The 21,581-nt window shown below is 36.2% G+C and overlaps 1 long non-coding RNA gene across 8 annotated transcripts; it reads right to left on the bottom strand.

Moving 5' to 3' along the window:
* Positions 1–292: 292 nt before the first annotated feature.
* Positions 293–8,432, bottom strand: LOC141708016 (uncharacterized). 8 transcript variants are annotated; one of them, XR_012569295.1, is made up of 13 exons: positions 7,971–8,432; positions 7,568–7,627; positions 6,728–6,904; positions 6,472–6,557; positions 6,230–6,354; positions 5,811–5,905; positions 4,188–4,260; positions 3,876–3,912; positions 3,049–3,144; positions 1,803–1,991; positions 1,457–1,687; positions 648–969; positions 293–424 (listed from the first exon to the last, which is right to left on the bottom strand). It is a non-coding gene; the product is annotated as an uncharacterized LOC141708016 (long non-coding RNA). The 8 variants fall into 8 exon arrangements; XR_012569294.1 differs by having other exon boundaries at positions 6,838–6,904; positions 7,971–8,429; XR_012569293.1 differs by having other exon boundaries at positions 6,838–6,904; positions 7,568–8,428.
* Positions 8,433–21,581: the final 13,149 nt, after the last annotated feature.

The raw sequence follows: 21,581 nt of genomic DNA, 5'->3' as shown, positions 1-21,581 counted from the left end.
CTGGAACTCTGTGTGTATTATGCATGGAAGAGGACTTCCAATATTTTGAAAAGTATATATGTATATATACTGAATATTTTGCGACTTAATCGCATTAAGATATCAAACTTGGTTCATTTCTTTTGACCAAGACTTTCATGAGTACTATGAGAAGGCTCATATACTATTAATCATTATACATATTATTTTGGTGGGCTTGCTGCTCACCCTTGCTTTCTTCTTTCAGCACCATAGGCTTAATATCGCTTTGATTCTCTTTGGCTTTTGTAATGACCTAAGGCCACGATGAAATTAAGTCCTGTATCGCGCTGTAAATAGAAAAAGTTTGCCACATTGCTAGTTGCAGAAGAAACTGAATGCGAGAATCCTTTGGACACTATATATGGTTCCCAATTCTAGTTTCATAACATTTTCACGTCATCCTCTGTAAGAGAAAAGTGAGTGAGAAAATTGTTTGCAGTGCATAGTGCTAGACATTTAAGGTACATTAAGGATTATGATGCTGAAAGCCACAGACCGAAGGGGCTGATGAATTTTACTGGACGAATCAGACCAACCAAAGATACCATGTAAGCAACTGGTTATAAACCTTATTCTTCTTTGTTTGTTTAATAGTTTAGATGAGATAGATTAGCTAATATAATTACCTTTAGATTATTTGTAGGTGAAAAGAATGAGAACGGGGTATGAGAAGTTCAACAAGAAATGAGCATAGGTAAATGCTGTGAACTTCTCGACAACATTGTTGACAGTAGTGTTCCTGATATTGAAGAACCTCCATAAATAGAACATGTGTTGCAGGCAGCTGAAGCTATTCGGAAGGATCAACCCAATAAAGATTGGCCGCGTCTTACTGCATCTTACTGCCCTTCTTCATGGTATACTGGAGCTTACTCTTATGACTTATGAATCCGGAAAGATAGTCCCAGTGAAGATTGGCTGCACCTCACTGCCCTTGTTCCTGGTATACTGAATCTTACTCTTATGAGTTATGATCACGATCACGATACTAGTTGTGCTCCATAAACAAAGTATACAAAATTTTCTATTGTGTTTGGAACCTTTTGTTATGGTAAAAGTTTTCAAATGTATCCATTGGGAAAATCTTAATCAATCCTTTTTGTAATGTTTTTCACATTAATTTTTCTTTATCATAAAACTCGAAAAAAGCCTTCTGCATCCAAGCTTTGGAGAACTACCTCAATGGGCTGTTATAAAATTTTACTCCTGACATATATTTAAATGTTTGGCCTAGTTAGCTTGTACCAACTGCTAATAAACTCCCAAAGCCAAATTTTCTTTCCGGCAGGGGAGGATTTAGAAATATTTACTTAGGGGGCACCGAGTAAATTTTGGTAAACATCCTCTTGCTTTTAAAATCATTTATGGGGGACACGTGTCCCCGGTGCCCTTACTAGATCCTCCCCTGCGTGAAGGGGTGTGTGTGGAGGCTTACTCAGGATGTCAGCAGGGCGTTTATATATATGTAGCACCAGGAGACTTTGTCTTGTTTTCACATGTTGCAACAGAGTCCTCAGGCTATTTATGACTGTCTCTTCACCTTATGAGAAATGACTCTTGGCCGAAAGAACAACAAGGACCGCATGAATACCATTCTGATCCATCTTGATATATTTAGCAATCTCTTTAAGAGTGGATTATATTTCTGTAGAACAATCAAATAAACCTGCCATATGTATTGCGTAAGATTTATTAGATCAAATAAAGCTTAAAGGAAACTATTTGTTTGTTGTAGTAGAGAACTATGGAAGTCCAACTAGACAACTAGAAAGAAACTATACCAGGCGTGTCAATAACATTAAGAGTCTGACCGTTTTCTAAGACAGTTGTACGCATCTCACATGTGCGAGTAACACCAAATGAGTCGGCATCAGATACAAATGCATCCTCCTGCAATATACAGCTGCCTGTTGCACTTTTCCCATTGCCCTTTTCCCATTGCCATTGCATCCACCCATTTTAGAAATAACCTACTTGAAACAAAAAAATTACAACACAAAGTCTAGTCAGATCCACAAATTTACACAAAGAAAAAATAATCGAGGGAAATGAAGAACAAGATTTCAATGTTGAGAACATAAGTATAACAACAGAGGAGTAAAAACTTGTGCAATTTTTGAGTCATTTTAAGGTTCAAAATTTGAAGTCAGGCTAAAATATCACAGGTTACAAAAGGCATGCTTCAAATTTTTAAGCCAGAAAAAAGTTTAAAAACACTGATTTTACATGCTTTTTATCTGCAGAAAAGATTCTAAAGTGATATAAACATATGATACAACCACCTAAGCATTGGTTAGTTGAGTGTAGAACTGGATGAGTTAGCTCACGCGGGCCAAACTAGGGGTGAGTAAATGAACTGAAATTGAACCAAAACCATTAAAAAAACACCAAGCCGAAAAACCAAAATTATACACCTTGGTTCAAGTTCAATATGGTATTTTAATATAACTAAACATAAGTAAAAACCATATAAGGAATCTGTTAAATATGGTTACATTTATAGACGATTTCTAGGCCATTGATGTTAATCAATCCATAATAGCATCTAGAATGGAAAAAAATACTGACAAATAGTTGTTTTATATAAAAAGAAACAACCAAAGTTGACACAAAAGGGCAAGTCAAGGAAAAAAGAAAACATCTAAAAAAAGATAGGATTACAGAAGATAGAAAATACTCAGAATAACATGCTGCAAATTTGTAAACCTAAATATGACAGCAAAAAAAGAGCGTTCATTCATTCCTTAAAATTTCATTTCGGTAAGCTTCCTGCTCATCTTTTTATTCTCATCATTCATCGAATTGCATTATGTTATAGAATAAGATAGACACAATACATATTAACACTTTTACGAACACAACCCGAAATGACCAACCCTAACACCATAACATGAAGTCTAATAGATTGATAGAGCAATCAATTTCCAAACAAAAAGTTACAAAAATAGTGTAACCAAATATCCACACAAAAAACAAGCAATGAAAACAAGGGTAAGAAAGAAAAGGGAAGGGAAGGGAAGGGGGTACCACAAAACCAATGGCCATAATTAGTCATGCAAGGAACACTAAAATCACCAAAGCAGATTGCACATACATCATCATCTGGTGGAGATACATCATCATCTGCAACAAATTTGAAGTCAGGCTTTCCAGAAACCACCTAAAGCGAAAGGAGTCTGCCTTTCATGCACTTTTGCGAACAAAATCACTCAACTATGAACATGAAGATTTCATTGGACAAAAGAAAAAAAAACACAACCCAAGCATTATAATCCATCTCATGCTGCCAATCTCATTAACTCTAATAGTTACCAAATATTCCTCCATTAAAGGGGAGGCTATTTTTACCCCTACAAACCAAATTTTACAAAACCACATAACTGGTTCCCTTTTTGTATATGCTAATTCCTAACATTTTTGAATGTGTGCTGGATAAAAGAAACATGACATACTTATAGAATCTGAAAAGGCAAAGTAATGTTTAACAAATAATATAAAAAACAACATGATGTACTATACTTAATCAGGATTTAACACATGCAAAGTCTATCAATGACTCCATAACTAACAAAACTTGCACATAGACCTTAGCCCACAAACAGATCATATAAAATTGAACCATGCAAGATTAAACTATAGTTTAGTAATTGAAGTGACATGAAAAAATCTAATAAAAACATTGCATGTAGATTATACCTTTTAAAGATTTAATAGTCATGTGGAAATAGACTTCTAGTTTACTCTTAGTTTCAATTTATATATATATGTAGCTCTAGTACACAGACCAAAATGGAGGTAAAAACAGCAAGTACAGAAATATTATTTCAGCTACATCGGTAAAATATTATACTTACATTATCGTTTCTTTGAAGTAAAACGCTTCTTCCTCATCTGCGATCTCAAAATAATTAGTGTCACAATATTAACAACATTATAAATAACTAGAGATCCTAAAGACTAATGATTTAAACATATACATAAGAAGTCAAATACACAATATAAAATATATTTACTAAGCAGCCTTGTAAATATTAAGAGTACTTTCGACCGCCTCTTTCCTCTTATAAGCAACACTATGAATATCAAGTGAATAAATCATGCATCAATATCTCCAATAAACATACAAATTTTTCAGATTTACACATAAAAAAGTTAAAACACCTGACCCGCATAAAGCTATTCTTTCTAACTTGTCAGAGCCATATGACACCTTCTCGAAACCAAATGGAGGAGAGTTCCCTGCAACAATCGAGAGACAAAGTAAAACATGAAAAAAGAGAACCAGGGAGAAAGAAGGTAAGAGAGGGGGTAAACATATAAATTAACCAACTATATATATATATTGACATCTATAAAATTAAAATTTACTAAAACAATTTTAAAATTGGAACTTAATCGGACGAAACCCAGGTCTCCTTTAAAGCTCTAAAGCTGCTATCAAGGACTAAGCTTACCAATTTGATGCTGGATTTGATGCTTAATTTGGTCAAATTTCAGTGTCGTTTTTGTAGTTTTAAATTAGGGTTTGTAAGAGGGAGTGGTGAGAAAGGAGAGAACGATGAGAGAGGAGATTTTTTGTACCAGTTCTAAATTAGGGTTTATAAAAAGGAATGGTGAGAAAGGAGAGAAAGATCATAGAGACGAGGGAGAGAGTCGGAGGGTTTGAGATGAAGTTGAGGTTTCACAGAGAGGGAGAGAGAGTTTCCATCTTAAGAGAGAGAGAGAGAGAATCGGGGGTGTGAGCAAAAGAGGGGATATAGTTTCAGTCAGAGGGAAAAAATTATATGTAAAGGGGGGAAATAATTTTTTCTATAAAAAAAGGGGGGAAATTTTGGCACTGAAACGGGGGAAAAAGGACAAGTTAATTTAAATTTTTTAAAATTGGTCATAGACAACGGTTTGTAAAAATGACCGATGTCAAAGTTAAAAACGTATATTTGGCAGTTTTTATTTTCAAACATAGACAATGGCTAGTATAAAAAACCGATATCAATATTCTTATTCAACATCGCTTAATTAAAAACCGATGTTAAAAAAACTTTTAACATCGGGTGCATTACGTGCCGATGTCTAAACACCGATGTCGTATCTACTATTTCTAGTAGTGAATAAAGACCATATATCAGGATTGAGGTCATGAATCCTGTTCGAAACCCTGAATATTAATTAATTTCGTAATTAATTAATAAGGGAAAAATCAGCTATTAAGAAGAGTCCCAATAAGGACATAAATCCTTGTAGATTAGCCTCCAAGGGACCTAGAAGGATAATGAATCAGTTTCCTACCACTTAGGACTCCAAATTCCATTCTAATTCTGAGACTTGACTACCAAGTCTCCAACACCAAGTCCAATTCAAGAACTCCCAACATCTATATAAGGGGCCTCACCCCACAAATAAGAACTACATTTTTTGACTTGATCCTTGGCAATCAGCAAGGTACGTAGGCATCTTGTTAAGGCAGATTGAGTCACGAAGCACAAGAGCAGTCAAATCGAGCCACGAAGCTCACGTTCTTTAGTAATAAACACAGTAATTATATACCTTAGTTTTTAATCCATAACACTCGTATAATGACTTACAACCTAAATAAGGGTTTTATATATGTTTGAGATCAAGGTACACCAAATCATCAAATATCAAACTATGTTTGATATTTCCAACTATGTTCTTGATATTTGGTGATGTAGCGATTATATTTGCGTCTACGAGCATATCAAACGTAAATATAGTTAGCATGTTGTTGTAACAATGATTGTTATTGCAGTGGAAGATAAGGGTTGGATTACCTTTGAAAGTTCAACAATTATTTTGTCCATGGGTACACCAATGAGCTCCTCGGCTTCTTTGTTGCATAGAGTCAAACTTTTTCATCAGGAACCATCTTCCACATGAACAATACGCTTGAAACTCAGCATGGAACATAATATTATGCATGGGTGGTATGAGGAATGGTATTAATAGTGTTACAAATACATTTTCAACTTATTTTGTTCGTTTATCAGTGGCACTGATGTCATTTAGATTTTACAATAGTTGTTCGCATGTTTTTGAGGGGATCATAATCTATGTTGTAGAATGTCTTTTTAGCATCACTTGTAGATAACAGCACCCTCTCTGAATGTTGAGAAAATAAGCAAAGGACGATATATCAATATTATGCATAGGTCTTTAAGTTCTAGATGTAGTAAAAAGTAGTTGTTGGTACCTGAATATTTTGCGGAAAGTAGACCATTTATGACAACGAACCCCCCAACATTGCTTTACTTGGCCAATAACTCCAGAAACTGAGTTGGATTGTCCTCCCATAGTGCCACAACCAGCTTTTCACTCCTATTGTCATCAAAGCAGTAACCAATATTTATAAATATGGTCGTTCATGTTGGGGTTGGAATATACAGGTGTGTATAAATATTTTGGGCACAAGTAATACTGTTAATTGAATCTAACCGGGCATCAGTCAGGTAACATCAATTTTCCGTGCTCCGTTAGTTCGGGTTTCCAGCTGTCTGTAGTTGATCACCATCCCAGCGAGTCTACATGCACGAAAATATTGGTTTTGGTTAAATAAAATAGCATGATGGTTTTAAAAATTGAGTGTTGGCCTATTAACTATGAAGCATTTTACATCGGCAACACAATTGGGTATTTGTCCGAATTCTTTTAGTTGAAATTTGTATCGAGGAATTCTGTCAGTGTACATGACCTTCTAGATCTTGATTTTGTAGTAGAAATTGATTGCAAGATCTCTGTTAGTAATTTTGTATAATGCAGGCCCAGGGATGACCATAATATTTGATATGCTATAGCCTTTACCTTCAGACAGAAGCGACAGAAAAATATCCTTTTGATTGTTCCGGACGGTGGCCAACATGTGGTTACCCTGTATTATTCATCAAAATGCGAGAAATTGATGGCCCTATTTTATGTGAAACCCTTTTTTCCTTCGTTGACACTAAAAAATAGACTCCCCAATTATAGTATTCATTTAAAATTATCAATACCACACATTGTCAAATCACACTTATTTAACATCAATGTCTTTTTTGGCGATACATACAACGTTTACCAGGAAAGAAATCCACAACACTGTCGCTTGGAATGAAATATGTGTTGTAATTTATCATGGGAAGGATCAACTAAGGGGGACATATTTACACGAGTGTAGAAGAGTTGAAGATTTGGTGCCCCCAACCCGCAAAACCGGATTGGGAATTTTCCAACTTCATATGCAGCAATAGTAACTTGGCTAATGAGCTTGTTAGGGCCCCATGTTCAAAATTAAAGAGAAAAGTGAGCTAACCGGCCCCACCCATGATAATTATATGGTTTTTCAGTCATAAGCAGGGCATATTGTGCTTATTTGCACACTTAGGTTTAAAAAGTAGCCGATGGTATGATAGTTCAACCAAGAGCATAATAACATGACATTATTAAAATGTAAGAAACTAAGATAGCAGGAAACAATAATTTGAGGAAAGTGGCACGTATCATATAACATGTAGTAGCACAGATATCACAGGAAATGGCAGGCACAAATGATTACCTTAGGAGCTCCCACCATCATCCAAAACAGGACCACTGCGACGTATCTCAGGCACCGACCCTGTAGAATAAATTTACGAGGCGTTGGTCAGGAAGCCATGTGGACTTACACAATAACAATTTTGAGCTGAATGAATCAACAGAGAGAATATAAATGAATCTCAAACATAAGTTATAATTCTGCAGGACATATCAAAGCCCTGCCGAGTGTTATTGCGCTGGCACTTTGTGCCCTGTGCTCTTCCACCATCTCTTTGGTGAGGTAGAGTTTTGGTTTCCCTCGTTTTCTAGGAATTGATTTTATCAAAAATTGAAAGGGCGGTGTGCAGTTTCCCGGTGTTTCTGACGATACAGACAACCACAAAAAACCGCAATTCAGCCTGCAGATTAATGCACAAACAAACCTCGGTGAGAAGGTGTTCAGAAAAAAGAGCCATTGATGGGCAGTTTTAATGTGCCACAACAGAAGGATGATTGCAAATTCAGTCCAAATCAGCTGCCACAAAAGGAAAGGCCGCATAGAAAATGACTGTCCAAACTTAGATCAGCCACCCGAAAAAACAAATTACAGCTACACGTTTGTGGCCAAACTATAAATAATCTCAGTAACATATTGATGCAACTCAATGGCAGCATTTTTTAGCAAGTGCTCACTGTATAATACAAATTTTAAGATTTACATCATAATTTTGAAGTCTGCTCTACAGCATTTTTAAAAATAGCATTATATAGCTCTAATAATTTACTTATAAAGCATGATTTGCGTATCGGGTAGCCGAAATATTTTATAGGCGTAACCTCAAGATATAAACCAATAACTTAATCTTTCTGCCCAACAAATAATTAGGTTGTTGACTCTTTCAAACCATGCCATCAACTCAATATAGAGATTATGGAAAACGTTGAAATCATGAGCTTGAGTTAGTTTACAGGCTGCAACTCCTACCATTTAAATTGAAAAAATACTAGCTACCACATTGATTTAGATGCCACCTGTTCAAACCAATAATCTCACATTATATAGTTGGCTAAATTCTATTTTAAAGATGTGTAAACGTCCCTGCAAAATCTGGTCAGAATTGTAGTTTTTGCACATCTGTAAAGACCACCGGTGGATAACTTTGCGTGCTTGTACCACGCGTGTTCGAAACCCTAGAACTTTCTTATAAATTATACCTATAAAAATATTTAAGTCCTTGTTGTGGAATAAAAATTAGGGTACGTTAGTAATTAATACTATAATTAATCAGTTTTGAGCTTTAATGGCTGTTCTCGCATTTGGGACTGTCGGTCCTCGCAAGATGCTTATGTATCTCTGTATTATAGAGAATCAAGCCAAAAACGCAGTTCTAGGTTGAGGGTTAGAGCCCTTTATATAGAGATGAGCCTAGGGTTAGACTTGTGTTGGGAGACTTGGTGGACAAGTCTCCAACTTACATGGTAATTAAGACTCCGGTTAGGAAAGGAATTCCAGATCCTTCCTTGTAGGAGTGTGTGTTTGTTTTGGACACATGTATCTGCTCTTTTAGTTGTATCGGGCCTAGCCCATGAACAACTCATGTTCGTGGACCTTGACGACTTCTACTAGTGGACCTTGACGACTTCTACTAGTGGACCTTGACTACTTGGGTCGTCTTGAGTCTGCTATGAGCTTAGACCAACCTGGTCTGTATTGGTCTTTGGAGCAGAAGCCCAAGTGTAATTAATGTGACATTTAATGTGTCTATTGGATGTATATTCTATCCATATAATTCCCCCCCAACTTCCGGGGTAACTACTTGAGTTTCCGTGGAAGTTATAATAGTCTCTTAGCGACTCGGGGTACTTTCAACCCTTCTCGGGTATCGACTTTTCATGGATATTGTAATAACCCCAATTTTTGAGAAATTTTTGAAACCCTTATGAATAGTGTTTTTGCTGAATGAGAAAACTTTTCATGCCACACTATGTAGGGGTTCTGATATGGATATTCTGAGATTTTATTAGTACTTTATATGGGATATAAGTGTATGTAAAGATCGTCAGAATCCAAATCCGAACACTTTGATTTTTCCCGGAAATACACTAGATACGGAAAGATTTGAGAAAAAGGTAACAGGATAAAAAGGATTTAAATTAAAGGATTATAGGAGAGGATCATAAAAGGAATATAATATATTGAGAAAGGTTAAGGGAACCTAAGTAATAAGATCCCGGGTATGATCCCTCAAACGATAAACGAAAACGAAAGTTAAGCGAACCGTATAACAGATCAGCGGTCATTAGGCAAATGATTAGGAAGTTAATCAAGGGGATTAGTGGGGATGATGTCATCCAGCCAATAGAAAGAGGACAAGGAGGGGAGGATGACATCATGAGGATGACACAAGCATGACAAAAAAGGAAGGAGATGTGGTGACTTTTTAACCACACAAAATCAAGGGCAACTAGGTAATTTACTAAAACAAACACAAAAATCAAACCAACCAAGCCAAGCAAATCATTTTTCATCAAAATCAAAAAGAAACCAAGGCATTGTTCTTCATGCTCTCGGCCAAAACAGAACCAGCACACTAAAACTGCTGTATCTCCTTCATTTCTCACTCAAATATTGTGTTCTATAGCTCATTGGAAAGGTATTGAGATGACCTACAACTCTTGTTCACAAGTATCGTCCAAATAATCATGGTAAGACCCTCATTTTTACAGTTCTTTAAATCGGACTTTTAGAAACTTCAAAGCCTAACTTTGTGTTCTTGATTTCTTTGGAAAGATCAAGCTTGTAGGAGGCTCCCTAAGGCTTCCTAGCAACTTAACACCTCCCAAGGAAGGTATAAACTTCAAACCCTAGCCTTTACTTTATTTGTTAGTAAGTTTAATGGTTGGTGTTGTGAAATGAGAAGCATGGATTGTGATTATTAGTAGTTTGGTTTGATTTGGAAGTGTTTTGGTAATTGAAGCTTGATTATAGTTCATAGGTCTTGATTGTGGTTGTTTGAGTTGAAAACCTTGGAGATTATGGACTGATGTGGTATGGTTTAGGTGAAGTTTTGTTGTATTGATGGTTATGAGTTGGTTGGTGGTTAATTGGAGTAGTTTAAACATTGGTAATCGCGTAAACATAGCCGTCGTAACGTCCGATTTTCTTTGGACTGTTTTTGTGCATAACATTAGGACCCGAGAACCCCCTGCTAGATTATGACCACTGACATGTTTAGATAGCTCATGTTACGAGCTTCGTTTTGATATGTAGTTCGTTCGATTCCGATGCACGGTTTAGGAGAAACGACCGTTTCAAGTAACGGCGTTTCGCGAACGAAACTTTTCCCCTCGCCTTACTTTGAAACATAGGTTAAAGACCAAAAAGGGTTAATTAATGTATGAAACATTTATGGTAAGTGTGTTAGGCAGTTGGTAAGACACTCGCGAAGGAATCGCCTTAAAACTCGTAAAGGTTAAATTATTAAAAATGGTGGAGCCGAGGGTACTCGAGTGACTTAAGAGAATCAGTAAGCGCAAAACAAGCGTTAGAGTCTAAGTTAGTTAAAGTATAGATTTACAAGTGACTTTGGTTTAATTCCAACTTACTTGTTGTTTATAGGTTACCAGACTCGTCCCGAGCCATTCGTAACCCCCAGTCGCTCAGGCAAGTTTTCTACCCGTTATACTGTTGTGGTGATGTATATGTGTATATGCATAATCTTGCGATAAATGCATATTTGTTATTAGCAAATTCTTGCGATATATTGTAGCATGTGATATGGTATATATGCATTGATATGGTATATATGCATGCCTGATTTATATTCTTGGTTTATATATCTGTTGGTTCAAATGCTTATAGTTGCATAATACCTATGCTAGAGATAAGCGGTATTTGAGTTTACCCTTAGTATAGGGGATAAAAGGTGAACATATTTCTAAACCGGGAGGCGAGGCTCCCGAGTATAATATATATTTATATATATATTGATATAGTTTTTAAAACTATTAATCGAATAAGGTTTATTCGATAACTTTATTTTATTTAATGAATATTATTACGAATATTCATTCGAGGACTTATGACTCCTTTTATTTTATTATTTGAATATTATTTGAATATTCATTCGAGGGCTTATGACTCTTTTATATTATTTATTGAATATTATTTGAATATTCATTCGAGGGCTTATGACTCAGTTTATATTATTTAATAAATATTATTTGAATATTCATTTGAGGATCTATGACTCTGATTATTTGCTGAGATATATTCTGTATTTTATTAAAGAATAATGTTTCGATAATCAAACTTATTTTCGATTATTCAAATAAAGATAGTACTTTCATATAAGTATATCTTTGGTTATTTAATACTCATTTCAAGTATAAGTCTTACAACTTCTACTTCAATTATTTGTATAAAGATTATTCTTTATGGGAATATTATTTAAATAATAATATTCAGATATTTTCTAAATATATTGGGACTGATTTACTTCATTAAATCAGACTTACTCCAAACACTCTTTAAAGTGTTTTCGAGTCTTCAAAATGATTTTTAAAAGTTAGAGCGGATCCCAAAACTCATTTTTATATTTAAGATCTTCCTTTTAAAGGGGATTTAAATACTCGTTCAAAACCTGAGGGATCCGGCTCTATGGTGTATTTTATATTCGCAACAAGGTTGCTGTTTTGATAAATGAATTGATTACTTGCCCAATGTTCGGGAAGTAAGCCCATCTAATTGAGTCGGCATAAGCGACAGGCCGGGGTACGGTCTATCAAAGTGTAAGTGGCTGGGTGGCAGTTCATCAACGCGTGAGTGGCCGGGTAACGGTCTAGCGCGAGGTCCTAATGCGGCCAGGGTGATGACCGGTGAGGAATTCATCCATCTACAGTAGAAAATGTTACTTATTGGTATCTTTGCCTGATCAGCAAGATATCTGGTTTATGCCAAAATTCTTTTCCTTTCCAAAATTCATTGGATATTATAACTCTGTTCATACTTTACATGACAGAGATTTTCAGGAAATGTATGAGATATATATATATATATATATATATATATATATATGGATATATATATATCAGGACTTAATGAAGTATCTCGTAACTTCATTATTTATAATAATATTTCAAAGATTGAATCTATTCAAGTCTTATCTTGTAGTCTCATCTGGGTGATGAACTTTGAAACTGATTATAACTTGAACGGTGGTAGTTCAAGTAGTATGTGGATATAAAGTATATTGGAGTATCTTGTAACTTCATTTTTTTTTAAAACTTATATCTAGTAAATGATTATCTTATGCATGACAAAGATTTTCAGAAAAACGTTGAGACAAGGTTAGATATATGAGATCACCTTGCAACGGTATTTTTATACAGTTATACACTGGAACTCTGTGTGTATTATGCATGGAAGAGGACTTTCAATATTTTGAAAAGTATATATGTATATATACTGAATATTTTGCGACTTAATCGCATTAAGATATCAAACTTGGTTCATTTCTTTTGACCAAGACTTTCATGAGTACTATGAGAAGGCTCATATACTATTAATCATTATACATATTATTTTGGTGGGCTTGCTGCTCACCCTTGCTTTCTTCTTTCATCACACAACAACAGATAGAAAAGATGAACAGAACCAAGCTCCCGATTCGCAAGCGATTAGGAGACGTTCCGCAGTTTTCTAGAAGCATTGATGCCGCCGTAGCTGAGGTAGGAACTACCAATAGGCTAGGCTTTCAACTTTTGATGTACCAGATTTATTTATATTTATGAATTGTAATAATGGCAAAGAAATGTAAATTTATTCAGAAAACCTTTTAAGGTGTATTGGCAGATAATTGTGGAATAAAATGACTTGTGGTTATTTTTGGATGTTCATCTCTGAGACTATAACGTGTGGTGTGTGTGTTTATTGTGGGGTCACAGTACAGAGTAGTTGAGTAATTATTAAGATTGGGTGTTATTAAGGGAAATGGAACTCGTAACGACCCGGATCCCCGACCCCGGATCTGGGGGTGTTACAGAAATGGTATCAGAGCTAAGCGTTATAAACCTCAGAGATGATGGGACGTTAAGATAATAAGTTCACTAAGATAATAAGAACTCTTGCCAAGTTCATAGTCGGACTACCTAATGTAGTACTGACAGTTAAAACCCTTATGGGAACCCTTATAAATGTAGCGATAGAAGCGTAGTTCGTTATCGTATATGGTAGCGGGACTCCGAACCCTGAAGTTGAGGAACATCAACGCGATGATGTTTTATTACTAATTGGAGATCAGATTGTGGATCCAATAGAGCGTCCTAACGCAGGACCGGATGATGTTGATATTGAGGATGTAGCGGTTGAGGATGTTGTCCTAGAAGGGATAGTTGCTGAGGAGGATCCCATGGAGGATCCTGACGAGATTGGATAAAGGACCACTGATGAATTGATGACCCTGGTTGGGTCGACTACCAGAGGTAGGATTGGCCGGTCACTACCAGAGGTTCGTTCAAGTTTGTAAAGATAGTAGCCCCTTTAACGTGGCTTACTCATAAGACTGAGAAGTTCGAATAGACAGAGAAATGCGAGAACAGCTTTTAAGAACTGAAGCAAAGGTTGGTGACGGCCCCTATGTTGGCGTTGCCGGATGGAAAAAGGAGATTTTATGATTTGTAAGTGACGCTTCACATAAGGAATTAGGGTGCTTCTTAGCACAGCAAGATAATCGCGTCTGCGTCAAGACAATTAAGGTAATATGAAATTCGATATCCCCGCCCATGAGCTTAGGCTCATGGCAATAGTTTTACCCTAAAGATTGGAGGCACTACTTGTATGGAGAGAAGTGCGAGAATTACCTAAGCCATAAGTGCTCTAGTACATTCTTACGTAGAAAGAGCTCAACATACGCCAGAGGAGGCGGTTAGAGCTAATCAAGAATTATGATTGGGAGATTCTTTATCATTCGGGGAAAGCCAATGTGGTGGCTGATGCCATTAGTAAAAAGGAGAGACTCAAGATGATAATGTCTTTGGGAGAGTTGATAAGAGATTTTGAGAAAATGGAAATAGTAGTGAAGGTAACCGGAGCCGGTACCGAAAAGCTGTTTGAGATTGCAATAGAGACCGAATTATTGGAAAAGAGCATATTGTGCCAGAAAAAGGTGATGAATGAAGGCAGAGAGCCAACAAATAAATATGAGATTAATACTGAGAAAGATGATAAGGGAATAATGAGGTATTCCTATAGAATTTGGGTTCCGAAAGTTCAAGAGCGTAAGGATGAGAACTTAGATGAGAGCCATAGTTTGAGGAATAAGATTTAGAGCAAACCCTGAACGTGATAGTCAGGGAGGTCGCCATCAAGATAGAAGGAACCCATGACATAATGGAGTGGAAAATGAGGATTTTAAATTAAAAGATGACCCCAATTATGGGGAGTAGGATGAAACATTTCATACTAAGGAAACAGAAAGTCGAGTAAGGAAAGGAGACCCGAGACGGTACTCCTATACGGCAATTCATGGACCTGTCTAAAAAGAACTTAGACTATTATCCCCAACCACCACCCTGAGGAGACACTGCGGTGAGAAATTCTTTCAGGACCTTTAAATCGCTAAGCTCTCAGAGTTCCAAGGAACAAGCTGACCCAGTCGAGGCAAGAGCCTGGCTAAAGGAAATATAGGAATCATTTGAGATTCTAAATGATTGACGAATCACAAAAGACTGTTTTTATCACTTACCCTCCTAAGAGAGAGACCACCCGCCGGTAAAAGGCCAAGGAAGGCACGGAGCAAGAGATTATAATAAACTGATTTAAGTTCAGTCAATTGTTTTCGGGAAAGTAATTCCTAAAGATAAGGAGATAGTGTAAAAGCTTTAGAGCCAGAACAAAGGCATACGAGTATGATAAATTATGAATCTAAGTTGTAAAAGTTATCAAGATTCGTTCTGAGGACACGAATCCAGAATGACGGGATGTTTGAAATCAATGCTTATGTTGTGTTGGTTCATGAAATAATGATAAGAGAAAGGAAAATAAAAAGAAATTGAAGTGGAAAGGAATATAACGGCAATAGAGTTTGAGGTATGATAAGGGAGTTGGGTATGAGGAAACCTTAACGACTCGTAGCAATAGAAATAGAAAAGTATGCATTCGTCAGGATGAGGGTGATTCACCATAAGTTAAAATTGATGGTTGAGGGCATAAGAGATACATATAGTTTATCCCCTGTAAGTTGGGAGGATTCGAGGAAACCTTGAGATAATTCGAAGGATAAATAATGAGACGCGGATAGACTAAGGGGATAAGGAAGTAAGAAATTAGGAAAAATTGGATGAAGGAAGTGACCTTCAAGAAGGAAATGTAAGACCGGTGGCTTGATACCCAGAAAGGGAGACGCCAGGTATGAAAGATATCCCAACATTGAGGTGACTGTTGAGATAAACAACAGAAGTAAATAAGGAATTATTAAGAAGAAGTTCACGTTGAACACGACCAATATCTTCCAGAACATCCTTGTTATCGTTACCAAATTAGGCAAGACAAGCGGATAACCGTTGTTATCTTTTGGAGGCCATATGGATTGACCTCAATTTGAATAAGGATGCTATTATGAAGTTAGGTATAGACTATTGAGGTGGGAATGATGAATATGATAATCTATCAAGGAAATATGACTTGATTTATTCGTGGAAGGATGCAGGTACCTTTTAAAGGTGGAATTAAGGATAGAACATTGGTAACTTAAAATGAATCCTAGGGGACTGCATAAAGGTTGGCATGTCACCCTTAATAGGGACAGTATGAGTTTTGACAGTATGATTGGGAAAGGGTTAAGGTAACAACAACCTTTAAGAATCAGTGGAGAAATTTTGCAGAAGTATATAGACAATGGTTCTACTATTAGTAAATGGTATTGTGATATGCCCTGTATCTAGGGAATACAAGAGGAACGATTGAAGGATAACCTTAGAGGTTTTATAAGGAAAAAGGTAATATTCAAAATTCTCAAGAATAGAAATGTGGATAAAGGAAATATGACGTAATTATAATGATGCCAAGTGGGGCACGTGTTAAACCACGAGAAAGTATGGATCGAACCAGTAATGGTCGAAATTGTTCAGGGCAATTAGGACTTAAGATAAAAAAAAATGTTCTAAGTATGATTGAGAGTCAGTCTTGACAGTGATTAGCCTCTAAAGACTGAGGCAATAACTTATGGAAAAATGGTGATATTTTTTTTCCCATCTGATTTTAAGGAAAACATCTTCACTCAAGCAGTGATCGGAAATAAGGTAGAAAATTTATTTGGAGGTGGTTAAAATGACATTGACTGTAAGGAAATTTTACTATCAGGAAAGGCCAAAGAGGTGGCCGACACTTTAAGGGTAAGAGGATAATTATAGGCGCGTGTGCCAAAAGAATACAGTGATGATGGTTAAAAATGTGAAGGTTGAATTATGGTTTGGAAGATTGACATTCCTTCTGATGACTGTGCAATACCCAACCGTAATAGTAGTTGGTAAAGGTTTAATTCGTGTAATCGCCATGAACGGGCTATCTATCTTAGAAGGTCCTATCTTGAGATAATCCAGGACCATGTTTCAAAAAGGACTAGATGAACCCTTGAGTTAATTCTTCTATTTAGGGCGTATGATTAAGAATAGTATTAACCTGCTATCGTTGCTTTGATTGAAACTCTTCTGCACTTTTATCTGTTTCATGTCATGTATGTATGTCAGGATCAGGAGTGTTCTTCATGAATCAGAAACGGTGATCATGTTACCTCCTTAGAAGAATTCGATATGATATGAATGGACTCCGTATGGTTAGCTATTAAAACTTCATGGAAAACGAATGACTACAGTAGGTCAACGGTGGGCCATAGTAATGTAGGAATGATTCTGAGAGTAATGAGCTGATTACTTACAACCGTGAGAGTTGTATTGGAATGGATGTTGAGAGTAAGTACCACTAATCGGGTCGTGGTGGTGTATAAGTTATCATTGATAGACTAATTAAGTCAATTATCTACCTATGATATATTTATTCCTTCTTATCGATAAAGAGTAGTATTACCCATACGAAGAAGGTTGCGGTATAGAAATGGATTCTAGTAACGATGAGGTCTAGAATGAGATCCCAGATTCGATTTTCGATATCGAGGGAGTTTCAAAGGTGATTGTGTATAAGCTCGAGGAAGAGCATGGGTCCATAGAATGATGGACGGAATAGAAATATTTAGGCATGGGAAATACGATGCTATAATACTTGATGCTGATATAAATACGTTTATGTTTTGTTCTCCTATGACAAACCTCTATAATTCAGAGGTAGGTTCCAAGCCAGATATTTTGTGGCAGTATATATATATATATATATATATATATATATATATTTATATATACAATTCTTTTCAGTTCGTTCTTTTCTCTTCTTTTCATTTCATGTAATCTGAGAAGAACAACCCTTCCAGAAGGGGAGGTATTGCCGAATGACTATCTATCTGTGTGATAAAAGCCTAGTAGGATACCATCTATTGTTTAATTACTTGTCAAGTACTAAAGGCTGGCCACCTTCTGTACTAACTATGCGATATAACAAGTGTTCATGATCATAGTGATCTCTCAACAAATTCCTTTACTTCTATATGATTGATCAAATTTTGGAAAATAGAAACAACTGAAAAAGGAGTAATAAAGTGGTGGTAGTATGCGGAATGGAAACACATTCGTGATACTAAGGTTGACGTGGTTATTAAAAGGTTATAGAACACTAGCGAGCAAAAGTATGACCCGTATAATATTAGGAACGGAAGGTAGTAGCGATTACGAACTGGAAAAAAATGGGTATTGAGAAGCAAAAGCTCTAATGCTAAAAGCTATAATAAGAGTCTGTGCAATAGACTTGAAAGAATTTGGAATGATCACCTAGCACGGATTGAGTTTTCTTACGACAATAGATCATATGTCAGTATTGAGATATCGCCTTATGAGATCCTTGAGGGAAGACAATGTCGATTTCCCTTATGATTAGGATGAAGTTGTAGAGCGCAAGATGCTCGGACCCGCAGTAGTCCAAAGGACCAGGGATATAATAGATCTAATCAGAGGACGGCTGGTAGTAACCCAAGATGGACATAAGAGGTATGCTGATTTGACTCAAAAAAGGACAAAGAGTATGAAATAGGGGGCCTAGTAATGTTATAGGTATCCCCTTGGAAACCCTTGAAAAGGATTGATGAGGTTCGGAAAGAAAGGAAAGCTAAGTCTACAATTTGTTGGACCCTTGGATATATTAAGACGTTTGGGAAGTTAGCATATGAGCTAGCCCTACCCCCGAACATGTAGCAAGTCATAGCGTGTTTCACGTATCAATGTTAAGAAAGTGTAATTCGGATGCTAGACAAATAGGGGCATATGAGCGCATAGACATGCAACCAGACGTAACCTATATGGAGCAACCAGGAAGGGTATAGATTAAGAAGGAACGAGTGTTTAGGAGAAGGGTTATCAAACTAGTAAGAGTTTGATGGTAGAACCACAATGTGGGAAAATTTACTCGAGAGTTAGAAAGTGCAATGCTAAGAGAGTATCCCTATTCACTTTCTATCTGATTCCGGGACGGAATCCTTTTAAGGAGGGGAGACTGTAATAACCCCAATTTTTGGGAAATTTTTGAAACCCTTATGAATAGTGTTTTTGCTGAATGAGAAAACTTTTCATGCCACACTATGTAGGGGTTCTGATATGGATATTCTGAGATTTTATTAGTACTTTATATGGGATATAAGTGTATGTAAAGATCGTCAGAATCCAAATCCGAACACTTTGATTTTTCCCGGAACTACACTAGATACGGAAAGATTTGAGAAAAAGGTAACAGGATAAAAAGGATTTAAATTAAAGGATTATAGGAGAGGATCATAAAAGGAATATAATATATTGAGAAAGGTTAAGGGAACCTAAGTAATAAGATCCCGGGTATGATCCCTCAAACGATAAACGAAAACGAAAGTTAAGCGAACCGTATAACAGATCAGCGGTCATTAGGCAAATAATTAGGAAGTTAATCAAGGGGATTAGTGGGGATGATGTCATCCAGCCAATAGAAAGAGGACAAGGAGGGGAGGATGACATCATGAGGATGACACAAGCATGACAAAAAAGGAAGGAGATGTGGTGACTTTTTAACCACACAAAATCAAGGGCAACTAGGTAATTTACTAAAACAAACACAAAAATCAAACCAACCAAGCCAAGCAAATCATTTTTCATCAAAATCAAAAAGAAACCAAGGCATTGTTCTTCATGCTCTCGGCCAAAACAGAACCAGCACACTAAAACTGCTGTATCTCCTTCATTTCTCACTCAAATATTGTGTTCTATAGCTCATTGGAAAGGTATTGAGATGACCTACAACTCTTGTTCACAAGTATCATCCAAATAATCATGGTAAGACCCTCATTTTTACAGTTCTTTAAATCGGACTTTTAGAAACTTCAAAGCCTAACTTTGTGTTCTTGATTTCTTTGGAAAGATCAAGCTTGTAGGAGGCTCCCTAAGGCTTCCTAGCAACTTAACACCTCCCAAGGAAGGTATAAACTTCAAACCCTAGCCTTTAATTTATTTGTTAGTAAGTTTAATGGTTGGTGTTGTGAAATGAGAAGCATGGATTGTGATTATTAGTAGTTTGGTTTGATTTGGAAGTGTTTTGGTAATTGAAGCTTGATTATAGTTCATAGGTCTTGATTGTGGTTGTTTGAGTTGAAAACCTTGGAGATTATGGACTGATGTGGTATGGTTTAGGTGAAGTTTTGTTGTATTGATGGTTATGAGTTGGTTGGTGGTTAATTGGAGTAGTTTAAACATTGGTAATCGCGTAAACATAGCCGTCGTAACGTCCGATTTTCTTTGGACTGTTTTTGTGCATAACATTAGGACCCGAGAACCCCCTGCTAGATTATCACCACTGCCATGTTTAGATAGCTCATGTTACGAGCTTCGTTTTGATATGTAGTTCGTTCGATTCCGATGCACGGTTTAGGAGAAACGACCGTTTCAAGTAACGGCGTTTCGCGAACGAAACTTTTCCCCTCGCCTTACTTTGAAACATAGGTTAAAGACCAAAAAGGGTTAATTAATGTATGAAACATTTATGATAAGTGTGTTAGGCAGTTGGTAAGACACTCGCGAAGGAATCGCCTTAAAACTCGTAAAGATTAAATTATTAAAAATGGTGGAGCCGAGGGTACTCGAGTGACTTAAGAGAATCAGTAAGCGCAAAACAAGCGTTAGAGTCTAAGTTAGTTAAAGTATAGATTTACAAGTGACTTTGGTTTAATTCCAACTTACTTGTTGTTTATAGGTTACCAGACTCGTCCCGAGCCATTCGTAACCCCCAGTCGCTCAGGCAAGTTTTCTACCCGTTATACTGTTGTGGTGATGTATATGTGTATATGCATAATCTTGCGATAAATGCATATTTGTTATTAGCAAATTCTTGCGATATATTGTAGCATGTGATATGGTATATATGCATGCCTGATTTATATTCTTGGTTTATATATCTGTTGGTTCAAATGCTTATAGTTGCATAATACCTATGCTAGAGATAAGCGGGTATTTGAGTTTACCCTTAGTATAGGGGATAAAAGGTGAACATATTTCTAAACCGGGAGGCGAGGCTCCCGAGGTATAATATAATTTATATATATATTGATATAGTTTTTAAAACTATTAATCGAATAAGGTTTATTCGATAACTTTATTTTATTTAATGAATATTATTACGAATATTCATTCGAGGACTTATGACTCCTTTTATTTTATTATTTGATATTATTTGAATATTCATTCGAGGGGCTTATGACTCTTTTATATTATTATTGAATATTATTTGAATATTCATTCGAGGGCTTATGACTCAGTTATATTATTTAATAAATATTATTTGAATATTCATTGAAGGATCTATGACTCTGATATTTTGCTGAGATATATTCTGTATTTTATTAAAGAATAATGTTTCGATAATCAAACTATTTCGA

This window comes from Apium graveolens, chromosome 2 (genome assembly GCF_009905375.1).
Source record: "Apium graveolens cultivar Ventura chromosome 2, ASM990537v1, whole genome shotgun sequence".
NCBI lineage: Eukaryota > Viridiplantae > Streptophyta > Magnoliopsida > Apiales > Apiaceae > Apium > Apium graveolens.
The sequence above is the reverse complement of the archived record's forward strand: the minus strand, read 5'-3'. Positions and strand labels throughout refer to the sequence as shown.